Below are 7,303 nucleotides of genomic sequence, written 5' to 3'. Positions count from 1 at the left end.
TGGAGGGGCAGGTCTGAGTACTGCAAGGCTCCATCAGATATGTCCAAGCAACAAAACCGTGATTTCGGTATCCCAAACTCACACTCTATGATGATTCTGGTTTGTGCATGTGCCTCATTATGGCATTCCTGTATGGGTGTGTGTGCACATTTCTGATGGGAGTCATCATCCATGGTTCCAGTGGATAGTCAGCATCCCCCACCAGGTGGCCATTTGGGATGTCTCCCCTGGCAAATACCTGTTACAGCTGTGAGGCATGCCAGTTGTGGTAGGCGTGATAGCTTCCAGGGCTGCCAGCACACACATCCATGATAATGCCCTGGGCGTTGCACATGACCTGGCAGTTGATGCAGGGGTATCCCTTGCGGTTTATGTAGTGCCTACCCTGCTCACCGGGTGGTGACTTGATGTGTATATGCACCCAGTACCTCTGGGTATTTTGCCACACGGTGGAAGAGACACATATTGCTGGCAAACTCCGCCTGCATTCGGGGAGGTATATGTGCTCATTGACATGTGTTAACATGGCATCCAGGAAGTGCTGCAATACCCTGGATGCTGATGCCTGTGAGATATCCATGATATCCCCAGTTGGTCTTTGAAAGGCACCTGTAGTTAATATTCTCAGGCTTACACATACCTTCATATCCACTGGGATGGGTTCCCCTCTGTTTGTTCTGGCAATGAGGCATGGCCAGCAGAGCTCCACAAGTTGCTGTAGGATGTCCCTGTCCACCCTGTAATGCTCTACTATCTCCAGATCATGGAGCCCCTGGTAGGTTACCCTGGGTCTGAACACTCTCCCCCTCCTCTGGTGCCTGATGTGGTCATGTGCATCATCCTCCACACCACCTTCTGTCTCCAACACATGCTGGTGGATCAAAGATATGGCAGCCCCTAATATGTACATACTAAAAGTTTCCTGTCTGTATACACCACTGGTGCAGAGTGTATGGGAATACACAAATGTGTGTGAGGTGCTTTCACACTTTATACTATTGTGCTATGGATGCTGCTGATGTCATTGGATGCGTATGAGCTATTCCAGCTGCAGAGTATCTTAATTATGGGTTTTACAATGAGTACTGCAAGTGTGGAGCCTTTACTGTGGAGTTATACTTACCTGCCTTGATTAATCTGTTGCCCTTTAATTCACTTTTAAACCTGTATCCCCTCCCATTATCAGGCATGCATCCACCTGCCGTCTTTCTTGTTTTGTACTTTCCCTACCCAGTCATGGCAAAATGTGTCTTGTAGCTGATATACTGCAAATCAGCTTTGTTCTGCTTTGACACTTTACTGTTTTCTTTGCAGTACAGCCCCTCCCCTTTCCTGTTCTGCAGGTAGCTGCTTGCAGCCTCGTTAGCTGTTGTCAATGACCCACTGTAGGGTCCTAGGTGTTAGTCATTTGTACTCCAATTTTCCTGCTGCAGCATTTCCTTATTTCTTTCCTATATCCTTCCTCTTTCAGCTGCAGTGCGCGCTGCACAAAACCCATTTACCGGGTTTACGCATGTTTTCATCTCCGTTCACATGCATACTCTGTTACCTTGTGTACTCTCAGCTAAGCAAAGCTATGGCCAGTTTAACACACCCCTATCCTGCAGCTTTGCCTAGCTTGGGGCAAACCGGTTTAGCAATGCTCCAATGTGCTTACAGCAATGCCGACACACGCCTCTCTTGATGTCATCTTTATCTTAAGAGCACACCTTGGTGTTATAACGCTGTGCTGTGAGGTGCATCCTTACACCAGTGGGGAATCTGTGATTCACTATTACTCCTCTCATTTGCATGGCATTGCCTACTAATTCCTAGCTACCATGCATAACACTGTCACAGCCCCTTAGCAACCCTTGTGCCATAGTATGGTGTAGCATGCCTGCCACTGACTATATGGGGAAATCATGATATGTGTTACATTGAAGTTTTATTCTATATTTTTCTATTTTCCTTGTGATCCCCTTTGCGTGCCACTGCCCTGCGCTTCCACATCACGATAGTGCGACTATATATATTAAATGTTAATTTTATGTTTTGTACATTTTTTATGCCAATGGCTATATATTTAGCCATTGGCATATATTAACAATATAATACATGTGTTTGGTTGGCTGTCATGGCTCTGATTTTATGTTTGCAAAAATGTAAACCGTTTTCTACAGTTTACATTTCTGCATGCTTACACTATGCCTGCACCACTTCCTTGATTGCTACATAACTTCATTTGTATGCTACACTGCTGCACATGGGTAATTAGAATACAGGGCCTAGGAGCTGTGCGGGTGTAGCGTATGCAGGTAGTACACGTGGGAACAGCTCGTACCTGGATCACTCGGTGGCCATATTTGGTGTTGCAATGCCGATACTACACCTGCACCTGGCGCAAGCTTTATGAATCCCGGGGATGGTCTTTTAACAAAAAAAATTGCAATTCAAAAAGGTGTTCACAGGCATTCAAATCATATTTAACAAATAAAATGCAATTACTAAAACTATTTACAAAGACATCCATTGATTATTATTGTAATAACTAGTATTTGATTTTTCCATATATATAACACATAAAGAGGCTGCTATTTAATTTATATGATATCATTATCAATCTCTTTTCAACAGATTCTGTAAATTGACCCATAAATGATAGTTATAAGTTTTTCTAGTTGTTCTAGATGTCATAGTTGCAATCTGTAATTGGCAAACTTCTATTAGAATTTTCTTAAAATCATTATAAGATGGAGAGGTATCAGATATCCAGTTCCTTGTTATAGTTGTCCTGGCTACTGCCAGTATTGCCCAGAGTAAGGAATGTTTAACTTTTTTTTTTTTACACGGCAAGGTATAGGTGTATTGAAGAGTATTAAAGATTTGGTCAAAGTGAAATTGTCTGTGAATATTGCTTGTAGAAGTTCATTGATACTTTTCCAAAATAAACTTATTGCAGGGCAGTTATAAAACATATGGGTCCAGTCAATGTTTATATTAGACTTACATCTATTACATATGTTTTGTTTTCCATTAATTTTGTTCATTAGTTGAGGGGTGAAGAAAGATCTATATAAAAATCTCCAGGAATATATTTTCCATTTACGTGAAAGTGTTGTCTTCCCTACAGATTCTAATATATTTGTTTTATCTAAATTCCTTGGAAGAGTGTTATTTGTTATATAATAGTAGTTTCAGAAATTAGCTGGACAACAATACGTTTCTTCTCTAATAAGTCTGTATATAAATATTTTGTCTGAATAAGTTTGTTTATTGTCATGTTTGTTAGCTGGAGTAATTAGGTCTATCTTATTTTGCAAGAATAGTCTGAGGGATTGTATATTAAGCCAAAGGGATTTGTCTAACTGAAATTCAGTTATTATCTGATTTATGTCCTTAACCCTTTCATCTATGATAAGTTGGAACCAATATAAAAGACCCTTTTATTTAAACAAGATTTTATCTATATCTGAGGATTGTAAGGATTCTTGAGTAAAGGCTATTGGGAAAATTATAAAGAAAAGTTCTTTATATCTAGAGTGTTTATATATAAAATTTCTAAAATGTATTAATATATTGTGTAAGTAGCTAAATGAATGTTTGGGTATGCTGTGTGTAGTGAAGTAATCTTTAAGTATCCATAATATTGGGTTGTTTATTAATTTTAATTTGTAAGGTTGTGGTTTCAATATTAGTAGCTTAGCTGAAGAATCCCAGAATATTTTCCATTTGGCCTGATATGAAGTATTTAAAAGTGGTGCTATGGATCTAATAATAGTGCCATTAGAATAAAGGTTCAAATCAGGAAAACTATGCCCCCTTTGTTCCAACTATAAAGATGGTTTTTGAGTGCTATTCTAGGTTTCCTGGGAAACCAAAAAAAATTTTGTAACAGGGAATTGAACTTGTTAATGAATACTTTATTGGAAAGTATTAAAACAGAATGTATAATAGAGAATTTTAGGTAGAATTATCATTTTAATGATAGTTAATCTTTCCTCAGTTGTAAATATAATTGTATTCAATTTCATTAATAAGGTTTGAATATTTATATAACATTTATTATAGTTTAGTTTTGTGATCAATTTAATATCTTTAGCAAGGTTGATACCCAAGTATATAATTTGATCTGTGATGAATTTGTTTGTATCATTGTTAATGTTTCTCTTATTGTTTGAATAAATAGGTAGGATCTTAGTTTTATCATTAAACGTCAGTCCAGATATGTTTTGAAATGTGTTAACGGCTTCAAATAAGACTGTTATGGAGGAATAATCTCCCTTAGTAGTGATGAGCAGATAGCTGAATTTTAGAAGTTATTTCATCATTTATTTCCAAACCTCTTATGTTTTATTTCCTCATATATCATTAGCCCATGGTTCCATTATAAAGGTAAACATTAAGGGAGATAGGGGGCATCCTTGTTTTGTTCCCTTAGTGATAGGTATCTGAGTTGATGTGTATGTTCCAATTTTGATATAAGCCAGTGTCCCTTTATAATGATGTATTAGTAGGTTAATAAAATTATCTGAAAAGTTTAAACATTGTAATAATGTGAATAGATAATCCCAATGTATTGAGTCAAATGCTGAATTAATGTCAAGACTTACCAGTGACAAGTTTATTTTCTTTCTGTGTGAATAATCAGTTAAAATAAGAGACTGTATAATGTTATCATAGGCACTTCTATTAGTTACAAAACCTGTCTGGTCATCATTAATTAACTGGAGTAAGAATTTTTTTAATCTGTCAGCATAAATATTCATGAACATTTTATAATCAATATTTAAAAGAGATATGGGTCTATATGAAGTACATAATTTAGGGTTCTTACTAAATTTTAGAATGGGTGATATAAATGTATATTTTCAGGATGGTGGCAATACTATGTCATTCTAGGCTACAGAAAATACATTATGGAGTAAAGAAATAGCTATTTTAGGCATAATTTTATATAGTTCAGGTATGATACCATCATTGCCTGGTGCTTTGTTCTGTTTAAGCTTATTAATTTGAGTTTGTATGTCAGCTAGAGAGATTTGTTTGTCTATAATTTCTGACTGTTGTTTACAAGTTTTTTTAATGTATTCTTTTATTTTTCTATAGGTTGAATGATATGTAAAGTTTGATTAATCGTGTAAAAATGATGTCTGAATTCATCTATTATGTCTTGTATATCATAAACCTTTTTCTTTTTTCTTAACGAGTATATTTCTTGAATATGATTTTATTTAGTGATTCTTTTGGTTTTATTTGCAAGGTTAATTAAATGTTTCGGGATTGCTGAACAGGCAAGGAGTTTAAATTTTTCTAAGGAAATTATAGTCTTATGATATAAGATAGCACTATATTCCTCCTTGGTTTTGTTTATTTCATCTCTAATATTCTTAGGAGTGAACTTGTCATTAATTTTGAGGTGTAACCTATCTAGTTTGTCTTGTATTTTTTTTTTTAAATCTTCATCCCAGGACTTTGTTATAATATCATTTATTTATTTGTCCATATAAGTAAGCTTTTAATGCATCCCATACATATATGTCATGAGAGTTGGATGTTAAGTTGATTTTTATAAACTTTTGTGGTTCTTCTTCAAAAAATGCTTGAAATTCTTTTGAGTTATGTATGCAGGAATTCTTCTTATATGAGTCTTTGGGGTGTGATTTAAGTTAAGCTCAAATATGATTGTATTATGATCTGAAATAGGACAAAATACAATCTTGGTGTTCATTAAATCATTTATTATTTGCACGGATATAATTACCGTATCTATTCTGGAGTACATTTTGAATCTATTGGAGAAGAATGTGAATTGAGGTGAGCTCAAATCTGTATTACCTGGGATTCAAGAAGCTCGGCACAAGGATGGTTTTAGCCTTGTTTCAAGCATCCTCATTACAGATGGTGCAGCAGCGCCATATGAACATGTATGAGGGCATGCCGCCACATCCTCGATGTGCACAGGAAACATATGCGAGTGCAGGGGGCGTCTACAAGTGCTCTACAGAGTCGTAAACATGCCCCAACAGTTGCACAACCTACTATGCTTACTATTAGAGCCCGCCTCTAATAGTAAGTCAGTAATTCAGTGTCCGTGGATACCGAAATGTATGCTAAGCATACAAGAGTGCCCATGAACAGTGAAATAAAATCGAAGTAGTAAACACACAAGCATGTAGTGGAATGTTGAGCCCCATCCTTAGAACTTTCACAATTAGATTCCCCATGTCCCTATTATACATTTGTATTGCTGCAATATCGAAGGTGTAAGCAAAGTGCAGCATGTTTGCACATTGCTGCCCTCTGCCAAGCATAGCTTACACATCAAAATCATTCAAATAGAGAAAAATATGCGGAATCAACATAAACATCAATAGTGTAGTGTTTAGAGCATCTGCCTAATGAACAGGCATTCATGGTTCGAGCCCAACAACAGCACATATCATTTTCCATATGGAATGAATGTAATTTTCCTGTAAAACCGACATAAGAGTATCGCATGAGATGTTTAACTAAATGTCATTCAATCAAAGTGGCACTGTCATAATGAATAAGGCAATAGTAAACAGGTGTAAGCACAAATAAGCAGCATTAAACATAAGTACCAGTAAGCAAGTGTGAGTGCGCTTGCTTGGGTCTAAGCAGTGCCCAGCATAGGAAATGTATATCATTATGTACAGATATATTATATATATATCTATATATCTATATATCTATCTATGAAGAAAGAACGACGTAACAATAAAGCATACAAAAGGAATGAGAAGGGAATCAACAGCAACCCCAGTATTATATAGCACTGTCAGCATATGTCATATCAAGCTGGGCAGGAGTGAGCAAAGTACTGCTACTCACACCACAGGCAGGATATTACCAGTGGAAGCAACATTGTTGATCTGCTAAGTCTACTTTACAATCAGAGGGTAGTCCCTGGTGGGACTACACAAAAATTGATAGAAAGTTTGGCCATCCGACCATTACACAAGCAAGGGCAGGTATGTTCAAGGAATAAATGATGGGAGAGCCTGAGAATACATGGGTTGGGGCAACATACGTGTAGGGCCCCTAATGCTTACGAGAGGGCAATGTGTGGAGGTGTGTCATGGCTGCGATAGCAACTGGACAATGGATGGTATGCGTGCATGTGGAACTTGGGTGGGGTGGAGGAACTATGGATATGAAATTATGGATCCAGGCATTCCAGTGAGTTTGTTATAAGTATATATGCATACACACATGCAGACATCTATATGTAGAAGTACGTTCTCTGTAACACATTAATTCCATTTGCAGACATAAATAACATGAATGTGCCCTTATAAAC

The sequence above is a fragment of the Protopterus annectens genome, chromosome 13.part0, assembly GCF_019279795.1.
Source record: "Protopterus annectens isolate FY-2018-M chromosome 13.part0, PAN1.0, whole genome shotgun sequence".
Classification (NCBI taxonomy): domain Eukaryota; kingdom Metazoa; phylum Chordata; order Ceratodontiformes; family Protopteridae; genus Protopterus; species Protopterus annectens.
The sequence above is the reverse complement of the archived record's forward strand: the minus strand, read 5'-3'. Positions refer to the sequence as shown.